A 12,628-nucleotide genomic window follows, 5' to 3' on the forward strand; every position below is an offset into this window, starting at 1 on the left:
ATTCTTGGCTTTCTTGCTCAGGTAAGCTTGAGCATCTAGGTGATTATTCTCTCGACATAGACAGAGCTACCTTAAGTTGATGAACATAAGTTAGTGGACAGAAAATCTGTGGTACTTTTGAATGGGATGTGTATGAACTAGCGAGCTACTGACATTCAAAATCAGCAGGTCGCTGACGGACGAACCTTTCTTTGTATCATAGTCACATGACTTTGAAAGTAATTGAGGTATCTGAAGGTGAAGCTGAATTACATGCATTTACCAGCAGTCAAGATCAGAGTAGGGGGAAGTTGCCTATATTGTAACGTCTCGTATTTTGTACCACCAAAGTAAGATTCGTACCTCTTGTACTGTCTGACATTCAGTGTCGTCAACATAAACCATGTGCTTCTAGGAGCCATGTTGTCAGCAATGAGTTCTGTGTCTTGAGGATGAGATCATCTGAAGACACCATTGATTTTGTTGTAATTTCGATCTAACTTTTTGTGCACCAATGGAAGACAGTTACTATTATAAGATAAATTTTAACATAATGATTTATCTATGGGTGAGTATACATGGAATAACTTTAGTTTTCAGACAATAATGAGTTTGTATTCGTTATGGTTCGTTTGTAGGAAACTAACAAAGAGGTAATGACGACGTTGCCTATAATGTATCGCTATTAACTTCCGATTTTGTATCGAACTAAGAAACTTGTCCTATAATGAGCCGGCCGTAGTGGACGAGCAGTTCTAGGCGCTACAGTCTGAAACCGCGCGACCGCTACGGTCGCAGATTCGAATCCTGCCTCGGGCATGGATGTGTGTGATGTCGTTAGGTTAGTTAGGTTTAAGTACCGCCCCCGGTAGCTGAGTGGTCAGCGCGACAGACTGTCAATCCAAAGGGTCCGGGTTCGATTCCCGGCTGGGTCGGAGATTTTCTCCACTCAGGGACTGGGTGTTGTGTTGTCCTAATCATCATCATCATTTCATCCCCATCGACGCGCAAGTCGCCGAAGTGGCGTCAAATCGAAAGACTTGCACCAGGCGACCGGTCTACCCGACGGGAGGCCCTCGTCACACGACATTTCATTTCATTTCAGGTTTAAGTAGTTCTAAGTCTAGGGGACTGATGACCTCAGAAGTTAAGTCCGATAGTGCTCAGAGCCATTTCAACCATTTGACCTATAATGAGATTTAAAAACTGAATTTAGTATTGTTAGTACAACATTATGTTTATAATGGTGTGCTGAATCTTTAATGCGTTCTTCGTCCTAAGTAATTAATTATTTTTTATTGCACTATCGCAACAGGAGGGCGTTACAGGAAGTGGGGGACAGATGGAAACGTTACAGCTGACTTCAATATCTTTAAATGAGGACCAGGGGTTAAATGAACATGCACACATATAAAATGTGCCTAAGCCAATGATTCAGAGGCATTCTGAAAATAGAAAGAAAAATGTAAACGGGGATCGAAAATTTTTTGGCTGTAGTATAGTGTTTTCCAACTAAGTTGAAAACGAATTGGAACATGTTCTTACATCTGAAGAGATGATGATCGGTTTAATTATGTCAGATGTAAGAAAACGTACGTTCGAAATTGCAGTACGAAACGGATTGCCCATAATTTCAATGCAGAAGATTCCATAGCAGGCAAAAATTGGGCTACAGGTGTCCGTCCAAGAAATATCACCGAATCTGAGCGAATCGTGGAAGCTCCAAGAAAACACGAAGGCCTAGCCAAGAAACCTCGGGGCGTGGTCTGCACAAGCTCTTTGTAGTTTTCTGTGTGTGTGTGGCATCAAGTGTTCACATGATTTCCGTAAATTGCAGGCGCGGAGCCGGCATCAAATAGCATCCCTAGGGTTCAGATCAGAAGAGTTTGGTTGTCAAGACATCAACATGACCGCTCGTTAGATTACTATTGCATGATTCTGAGTATGAACTACGGATAGTTAGCCAGTTGGAAGATGTGAAGCATGAAGTGGTGTGAAAATCAGGTAGGAGATAACTGAAACGAAAGCGTGTGGGAAAGACTCTAGGTACAACAGACTACGAAATGCGTACACACGGTATGGTGCACACATACAGCGAATTTTACTAAAAATTATGAAGTTTCTTTTTCCTCTGTAACTGCAGTGTCACTGTATAGCTTTACGTAGAGAACTCACAAAGTTGATTGTTATCAATACGCACCTCTCTGGTCGATATGATGAAACCGAGGTTCTTGACAGAAAAGGCGGTAGTACAGCGGCGTTTGAGGTCTGAACTTAAAATAATGCTGCAGATACCGTATTAATGCTGCAAACAAGAACAGAATACTTGTTCACCCCGATCTGTCACAACAACTGGCAAACAAGTGGCTAGAGAAACGTATGCATAACGTAGTACTGAGAGAATCTCACATTCTTCGTCAAAACTTCACACACAATTACATAGGTTGGGTAAAGTAATAAGTGGTATGTATAATCTCTCTTCTCTGGAGTGTAATATCTGAATACCTGTTAGACACATACTTGGTCGGTGGCTATCTGTAGGTGTCGGTGCATCTGCTGCTGATTGTGTTAATAAGCCAAAACATCAGACCTAAGACGTTGAACGAGAGCAAATTTCCAGTAAAATAGGAGATAATCGTCGCAAATATTTTAGAGGCATGTAGAGATATTGTATCCAGTGTTAAAGCAGCGTACATGGTTAATGGGGAAACATCATAAGTTATGTGTAATTTAGGAAGAATGACTAAATTCAGTTGTATGCTTAGGGCGGCATTAAAGAAGACTGCAGTCATTCTAGACCGTGGAGGTAACGGCTTGGCTTAATGTGTGCGTATAGAATCTTATCAACGAAAAAAGCGAGACAGTAACTGAAGAGAACATATATCTGTAGTGCCATAGTGGTGCTATTGTCAAACCTCGTATAAACCAGGCGAATACAAAGAGAGTGCTTCAGCAGCGCTAGAGAGCCAGATCTTAGCGTACCAACGAATGAAAACATGTCATGTTTGCCAGCGACTATTCCTTAGCACAAGCTGGATTTAGATGCTGCTTTAGACGACGGTTTATTCATTGCCACAAGATTAACCCCCTTCCCCACAAGAGGATTAAATATTCAAACTCTTACAATCGAAAATATCCGAGACTGGTTTGACGATCGTGGCGTTGAAATGTCCGTCTCCTCTGATTTGAAGAACTATCACATTTGAATATTAAAGTGTCGTCGACGTGTGTAATTTAATAATAGTGACTGGTCTCATACTTATCCCAGCCAACTTTCAAGTAACTTGGATAGTTCCTTTGCAAGCAATGATAATGTATATATACGTCTAAGACATGTATGAATCGATCTCCAGGACACTATGAGCTGTTCTGCCTATCAAAGGAGGTTCTACAGAATTTTGTGTGGGTGTTAGTTTTGTCTTCTCCAACCATTGTATAGCACTATACCGTCTTTATAACACCAGATTGCCGTGTGTAATTTACAGTAAAACGAAGCTGATGTGCTAAAATGGAAAACGGCATAGTTATCTTTTATTCGTTACGTGGTGATGATGATGTCTCATACTCCGAGAAGCGGTAGGGGACGATGCGGGAGACCCGCACCGCCGTACTAGGCAAGGTCCTAGCGGAGGTAGTTCGCTATTGCCTTCCTCCGACCGTAATGGGGATGAATGATGATGATGAAGACGACACTACACCCAGTCATCTTGAGGCAGGAAAAATGCCTGACCCCGCCGGGAATCGAATCCGGGACCCCGTGCGCAGGAAGCGTGCACAAAGAAAAATGTGATTTAAATTCCACTCACAGAACACAACATTTCGTGGCTGATCGCCCACCTCTAATAGTTATTGGCATTCCAATATGTCACAAATTATAACCACTACAATATTGTTACAGAAACAGTTATATAAAGAGAGTAAACACATTTAAATTACTATCGCTAAGCAGCATATCATTTTCGATGCAGTGCATATTACCAATATCAGTAACAAGACTGTCGATTTTTTCCAGTAACTCTACCACATATTCTAGTGGAATTTGCGTACAGGATTTAAAATTTTTACCACTTTAGCAAACAAATGGCGGTTAAATACGTAAGAGGACGATCAAAAAGTTTCCGTTCGAAGGGCTGCACATCGTCGTCCGACAGGAATCATCGACCCTTTAAGGCCTTTTTGAAGGGACAGACGTCGTGATAATCGCATGGGGAGCGAACAGGATGATAGGGCGGGTGCTCTAGTGCCTCCCACTTGATTTAGCTCAAATTCTGCTTTACGACATTTGCGATATGGGGATGTGCGTTATCATGAAGCGGCAGCACCATTTGTCGCAGTTTTCCCTGACGTTTCGTCTTAATTGCTGTCCCATAACATTCTTCGTTCCCTGATGGATGTCTACTGGTGTTTATCCTTCGGCAGCCAGGAAAAGAACAGCAGCATGTTGATCCTGTTAGGGCACATTTGGTACTGCGTATGCGCTGTAGCAACGCCCTCAAACTAAAACTTTTTGATCGCCCCCTACAGTTATTCCACCAGTTTAAAACACTGTGAATGGCTTTTCCGTTGTCAGCTGCACGATGTCGAGACAATCACATTTAGGTAAAATGTAACTGTCCTTTTTCAAGCAGGGCCACATGGGAATGATAGTTTATGAACATTTTTCGTAATGTAGTATACGTCATTCGATGCATTGTTTTTCCATGAGGACTGCAATATATTGCTGCTTCCTGACGAAACAGGTCTATGAAACTAAACACAATGATGTTATGCATCAGTTGGTTGTGATGATACGTGTGTTATGAAGTTGAAACTACGTTGGTGCACTCCAGATATAACCGAAAACACTTAGAGTAAACCTCAGTGTGCTAGTATGAATGTTCCCCAGCCAAATCCTCAGCCTCGGAGGATACTTTAGTCACTGTATAATTGTTTGGGAATATTTCCTTCTTGTAAGTGATGGGTATGACAAAACATCCAGCGAAATACTTCTAAAACACTCTGAAAACTGCCTAGAGCAGGTAGTTTGAAAGACTACTCATGACAGATCTAATGGCAACAGATAGACCTGAAATCTTTGAAGCTGTGTGTTTTGAACCTGGCATCATCAGTCACAAGACAGTTTTAGCAGCACACATCCAAAGAAACAGACACCATACATTCATATAATTTATTCGCCTCGCTGGGCAATAAATCCACAACGATCAGTGTGAGTGCACATTTATGTTCGACTTCGAGCTGGAATCTAAAATAAGCGAGTATGGAGGACATGGACGGGGACTGCAGAATGTGGCGCTAGGTGGGAGTGTGAGTCGACGAGGGACTGTGCCATGATAGTCCGCGCATTTGCAATAAACAATGTGTCCGGGTGGTGCAGTGGTTAACCCAACTACCTAGTAAGTAGGAGATCCCTGGTTGGAGTTCTGGTCTGGGACACATTTTCACTCATCGCCGCTGATTCCGCATATTAAGTCCCAATGGAGCTGGTATCATTAGTTCCTTTCCTTCCCTGTCGTTTCCTTCCTCTACCTTCAGTTTGCGTAATACGTATCACAGCTGTGGATTTCGCGTGGTGTGTGTTCTTTCAGACATGTCCGAAGGAACAGACCCCACGCATTCAGCTAACTAAGTGAAATGTCGCACTCAGCAAAATACTTCAGGGAAGGAACGAGCAAAGCCGAGCCTTGGCCTACACGCGACCCGCACACCTTACCATGTGAAGCTTAGCACGCCGTGGTCGGACCTGGTTTACATTAATACACAGCTGGTAGCTGCGTGTCTAGCATGTGTCTAACAGTTCAGAACAAGCAGGTGTTTTCACGAATAATGTCTGCAGCTTCAGCCAAATTTTGTGGAGTGTCTGTCGGTGTCTTGTACACCAAACGCTTCATTTCGAACCAAAAAAAGAAAATAAATCTAGGAGGAGGTCAGCAACATCTCTAAGACAACGTTCATGATATGGCAGTTGGAACTCCGTCTCTGAATATCACTAGCCTTCATGGACCACTAGCTGGGGAAAAGTGCATCTGTGACATTTGTGACATAAGTTTCTTTTTGTTTCCCATGAAGAACCTAACATTTTGTATACGAAGTTATTTTTTGCGCTTCATACTGATCAGAATAACTCCAGTGACGCTCCGAATTACCTTGTGAGTTTTTTCATTCGCTTATAATGCAGGTAGTTAGTTGTGTGGTATTTTTGATCCTAGAAGACTTCATTAAAATTTAAATTGTATGCTAAAATGCTCTATCCCTACACAAATTTTGTTAGAGGAAATACTGTATTTTTTAAAAATAAGGATTTGACTGGGAAATGATCGAAAGAGCCTCGAGTTATCCTACTTGTTTGTGAAAGTAACTAGAAACATGAGGGTGCTTCTGACATTTTTGTCTGATAACCGTGTACGCCAATAGATGTGACTACTGTCCAGTAACTCGAGCGATAATTCTAGGAACGTTTCGGAAGATATAGGATGAGAGAGTGAAAGTATGACTGCCTGAAAACAATTTTAATGCTCGATAGTTTTTGCCATAATTATTTCACATCGAGTGGCATTGCTAGTTTTTAACTCAGTTCACATCAGTTGTGACTGAGAGTACTGATCTACGGATTTGTTGACCAAATTGAAAAATGGAAAATGATGCCCACCGTTCTCTGCCCATCAAAGTTTTACGGTGCGAGCCCCTAGGCAGGATAATCGCAACAAACTGCTTTATCATTTTGAATTTGTTAATACGTTCGCTGGACGCAAGACCTGGAGCTCATCAGCTTTTCCTTCGCTGTTGATCGGTTATCATCTCTAACCTATAGAGTGGACGAAAGAAAATAACGAGTTAGTTTGTGATACAGTTGTTCTCGAGGGCTCATAGTGAATGGGCGCTCCTACAAAAGAAACGTAGCGCTGCTGCATTCCAAAGTTATTTCTCCTAGACTATGTCCTAGATCACGTAGCCTTCCTACGGTGGTCATTTACATTTGTACGAAAACGGTAGGGAAAGCAGCGGAGGAAGACCTCGCGTCTGTTCATACTTGTAGAAGTCTACGTTAAAGTGAGGAACCTTTGTCCATTGTGGGTAAGTTATTGGTTGACGGCCGGCTGGCCTCTCTCTGACTGACACCTGCTTCTGCGGCCGCGGTCATGGGCCGCGTTTAGGGCGGTAATTTCTTCCGTCGGCGTTGCACTGTGGCACGGTGAGTACGTGGGATGTACTTGACAACATTGTGGGGTTTAACTATTAGTGCAGTATGGCGATCTGTATAAAATAGTTTTTTTGCCACTGAAAGACTCGTCTCCAGAAAGAAAAGGCGGATAGTGCTCCCACACTGGCAGCAGTAACAGTTTGACGGGTAAATTCAGTGACGGACGGGCAGTCCCATTAGGATCGCGAGGAATAATGCAATTGGTGTTATTCTGGGCTATTTTCGTGAACAGGTCCTGTTAGGACGAGGATTTCCATGCAGGCAAGTTGAGATATCACGGAAGCTCCTACAAAAGCGACTTAACTATTTCTATGACACTTTACAATTTCCAAGAGGCTGACTTGGCTCTTATTTAATTAGCCATAATACCTCAGTACAACATCGAGAACCTTGTAGATGGTGAGTCACTACGCTAACATTTCGCGGCGATGAGTCAGCTTGCATGTCCCATTAGGATCGCTAGGGACAATGCACGCTGAGCTATTCTGGGATGCATTGGAATAGATTTCTATAGCGCTGGACCCGCAGCTCTGCGTCATCACGCCAACAATGGTGCGTAGGTGAACTCGTATTTCTACAGGTATTTCTCAGGTGTCATGTATCAAAGGGACGCCGCCACCTCATCCTTGCGGGACCCGAATTGACAACTGCACGTGGATTGGCAGCTGACGGCCGTGTCGTCACTTTGCGGGAGCCGCCGGTGCATCCTGACTCTTGAGAGCGTGTGCGGTGGTGTTCTGTGCGGTTCAGTGAACAGGAGGGGGGGGGGGGGGGGCGTGCTTCGCGGTTGAAAGATTTGCCAATGTAATAACGTGCGATGGATGGCCCGTGACGGTCTTCCTTGCGCGACCGGAATAAAAAAAGAAAAGCAATCGATGTAATTACTTCTTACAAGACCTACATCCCTCCAAACACCAGAGAATGATGAGCAACAGAAATCCAACCCCTGCAAACAGAATTTTTATAAACAAACAGTATGTCCTTGAATTTTCTGTCATGAAATCCTTCGTCTCCACCACAGAGCAACCAATTTTTGGGAGGGAGGGTGGGAGGGGAGGGGTTTACCAGAGGAGGACAGGTTAATTAATTGATCAATTTAATTAAGTAGTTTATCAAATTGATAAGAGTGAGGGGCTATTCCAGTAATTTAGACCTGAAAATATACTTTTAGCAGCGAGAGGTGAGGTTTCCTGATGGTTGGGATGAGGGTGGGGGGAGGGGTGGGGGAACAATAGGTTAAGGACCTGTCAATCAAAAGGAAGGATCCTTTTAGCAGAACAATGGGTTAAGTACCTGTAAATGAAAGAAAAACAAAAAACAATAGGTTAAGTGCCTGCCAATCAAAGGAGAACAATAGGTTTGCCCTTGAGTTCATACTTGCCCCTGATGTAGGCAACCCACGCTAACAAAATGGGCTCATACATAGTTTGCTCTACTACCCCTTTCAGATCTGTGATACACTAAATCAGTGATGTGTTTCGTTCCAATGAACGCAGAATCAGTGATGTATTTCGTTCAAATGATGGACACACAAGCTATTAAGCAGTGGTCATAATGTTTCGGCTCATCAATGTATACACATATCAGAGTGTGGTAATTGTGGATCTTCATATAGACTGGACTGGAAAAGTTCTTATAAAATATATCAAACGAACAAGAAATCGTGTTAACTGACTACTAATCACAAAATTGATGTGTTCGTGATGATAGTCTCAGAAGGTTAGTGAGTAAAGAGAAATATAACTCCAAAGAGTAAAATCATGGCTTAAAAGTCACCAGTCAATGAGAGATTCATCAGTCTGAACCAACATGCCCGTCATTCCGTACGAATTTTATATACCGTTCTGCTACACATTTTTCATGAGACGAAGCATTGTGAGGTTTCAGGTGGGGTTGGACGCTAGCATGACGTGGCCCATCTGATCATGAACTGCCTGCCCCTCTTGCTGTGAAGAAGGCCGTTCTCTGCATATCTAAGCCTCGTGACGACCAAGTCCATCTACTATGGCTCCCAGCAGAGAAATGTTGTCATTGGCTTCCATTGATAAAGTGTTTACTATGGCTCCCAGCGAGGAAGTGTCTGATACTGTCCTCTCCTTCCGCTTCAGGGTGTAAGCCCGCCAAAACTGCCATTTTGGGCAATCTGAGACGGCATACCACGTGGTTTCTGCACAATATTGCGATGTTACCGCACGGGACACGCCACTTGCGTAGGTGGTCTGTCGTTCGGAGAAACTTTCAGTACTCTTATTCGCCAAATAGCGAGGACAGGGTGAGTTCGATGATCTCTTCTTTTTCAAGCTCTGCTGATTTTGTCAGAGAGGTACGCTACCCTATGCTGCGGTGAAAGCGACAACAGGTTGCCGCGCACCAGACTCAGGTGGACCACATTACACTCCAGCGTGCGTCCAGTCAGCCGCCAGGCCAAGGCGAGCTGAAACTGTTAAGTGCCATGTTTTCACCTCCTGATAACTGCCAAATTGAATTAAGCATGAACTTTAGAATTAAGGGAAGTTAATGGGAATCTTGTACAATTATCACCCACTCCCAGGTTATACACTGCTCTTTTGCTTATACTTGGTAGTTTATTGATTTATTAAACCTATCTTATCCAGCGTGCTGAGTAAAAAGGAGAATCAAACATGAGGCTGGCTACAGCCTAGCACGTTTCATTACCTGCCAACCCAGTTTTAAGAGCTGCATTGAGGTTGTTTTATCAAGACTTGTCCAAGTATGGTAAACTCAAGAAAATCTAAAAATTTTGTGCTACCATGTCCCGAGTCCCCCCCCCCCCCCCCCCCCCATGAACCATGGACCTTGCCGTTGGTGGGGAGGCTTGCGTGCCTCAGCGATACAGATAGCCGTACCGTAGGTGCAACGACAACGGAGGGGTATCTGTTGAGAGGCCAGACAAACGTGTGGTTCCTGAAGAGGGGCAGCAGCCTTTTCAGTAGTTGCAAGGGCAACAGTCTGGATGATTGACTGATCTGGCCTTGTAACAATAACCAAAACGGCCTTGCTGTGCTGATACTGCGAACGGCTGAAAGCAAGGGGAAACTACAGCCGTTATTTTTCCCGAGGGCATGCAGCTTTACTGTATGATTAAATGATGATGGCGTCCTCTTGGGTAAAATATTCCGGAGGTAAAATAGTCCCCCATTCGGATCTCCGGGCGGGGACTACTCAAGCGGATGTCGTTATCAGGAGAAAGAAAACTGGCGTTCTACGGATCGGAGCGTGGAATGTCAGATCCCTTAATCGGGCAGGTAGGTTAGAAAATTTAAAAAGGAAAATCGATAGGTTAAAGTTCGATATAGTGGGGATTAGTGAAGTTCGGTGGCAGGAGGAACAAGACTTCTGGTCAGGTGACTACAGGGTTATAAACACAAAATCAAATAGGGGTAAAGCAGGAGTAGGTTTAATAATGAATAGGAATGCGGGTAAGCTACTACAAACAGCATAGTGAACGAATTATTGTGGCCAAGATAGATACGAAGCCCACACCTACTACAGTAGTACAAGTTTATATGCCAACTAGCTCTGCAGATGACGAGGAAATTGAAGAAATGTATGATGAAATAAAAGAAATTAGTCAGGTAGTGAAGGGAGACGAAAATTTAATAGTCATGGGTGACTGGAATTCGAGTGTAGGAAAAGGGAGAGAAGGAAACGTAGTAGGTGAATATGGATTGGGGCTAAGAAATGAAAGAGGAAGCCGCCTGGTAGAATTTTGCACAGAGCACAACATAATCATAGCTAACACTTGGTTTAAGAATCATGAAAGAAGGTTGTATACATGGAAGAACCCTGGAGATACTAAAAGGTATCAGATAGATTATATAATGGTAAGACAGAGATTTAGGAACCAGGTTTTAAATTGTAAGACATTTCCAGTGGCAGATGTGGACTCTGACCACAATCTATTGGTTATGACCTGTAGATTAAAACTGAAGAAACTGCAAAAAGGTGGGAATTTAAGGAGATGGGACCTGGATAAACTGAAAGAACCAGAGGTTGTACAGAGTTTCAGGGAGAGCGTAAGGGAACAATTGACAGGAATGGAGGAAAGAAATACAGTAGAAGAAGAATGGGTAGCTTTGAGGGATGAAGTAGTGAAGGCAGCAGAGGATCAAGTAGGTAAAAAGACGAGGGCTAGTAGAAATCCTTGGGTAACAGAAGAAATATTGAATTTAATTGATGAAAGGAGAAAATATAAAAATGCAGTAAATGAAGCAGGCAAAAAGGAATACAAACGTCTCAAAAATGAGATCGACAGGAAGTGCAAATTGGCTAAGCAGGGATGGCTAGAGGACAAATGTAAGGATGTAGAGGCTTATCTCACTAGGGGTAAGATAGATACTGCCTACAGGAAAATTAAAGAGAACTTTGGAGATAAGAGAACCACTTGTATGAATATCAAGAGCTCAGATGGAAACCCAGTTCTAAGCAAAGAAGGGAAAGCATAAAGGTGGAAGGAGTATATAGAGGGTCTATACAAGGGCGATGTACTTGAGGACAATATTATGGAAATGGAAGAGGGTGTAGATGAAGATGAAATGGGAGATACGGTACTGCGTGAAGAGTTTGACAGAGCACTGAAAGACCTGAGTCGAAACAAGGCCCCCGGAGTAGACAACATTCCATTGGAACTACTGATGGCCCTGGGAGAGCCAGTCGTGACAAAACTCTACCATCTGGTGAGCAAGATGTATGAAACAGGCGAAGCACCCTCAGACTTCAAGAAGAATATAATAATTCCAATCCCAAAGAAAGCAGGTGTTGACAGATGTGAAAATTACCGAACTATCAGTTTAATAAGTCACAGCTGCAAAATACTAACACGAATTCTTTACAAACGAATGGAAAAACTAGTAGAAGCCAACCTCGGGGAAGATCAGTTTGGATTCCGTAGAAACACTGGAACACGTGAGGCAATACTGACCTTCCGACTTATCTTAGAAGAAAGATTAAGGAAAGGCAAACCTACGTTTCTAGCATTTGTAGACTTAGAGAAAGCTTTTGACAATGTTGACTGGAATACTCTCTTTCAAATTCTAAAGGTGGGAGGGGTAAAATACAGGGAGCGAAAGGCTATTTACAATTTGTACAGAAACCAGATGGCAGTTGTAAGAGTCGAGGGACATGAAAGGGAAGCAGTGGTTGGGAAGGGAGGAAGGCCGGGTTGTAGCCTCTCCCCGATGTTGTTCAATCTGTATATTGAGCAAGCAGTAAGGGAAACAAAAGAAAAATTCGGAGTAGGTATTAAAATGCATGGAGAAGAAATAAAAATTTTGAGGCTCGCCGATGACATTGTAATTCTGTCAGAGACAGCAAAGGACTTGGAAGAGCAGTTGAATGGAATGGACAGTGTCTTGAAAGGAGGATATAAGATGAACATCAACAAAAACAAAACGAGGATAATGGAATGTAGTCGAATTAAGTCGGGTGATG

The sequence above is a fragment of the Schistocerca piceifrons genome, chromosome X, assembly GCF_021461385.2.
Source record: "Schistocerca piceifrons isolate TAMUIC-IGC-003096 chromosome X, iqSchPice1.1, whole genome shotgun sequence".
NCBI lineage: Eukaryota > Metazoa > Arthropoda > Insecta > Orthoptera > Acrididae > Schistocerca > Schistocerca piceifrons.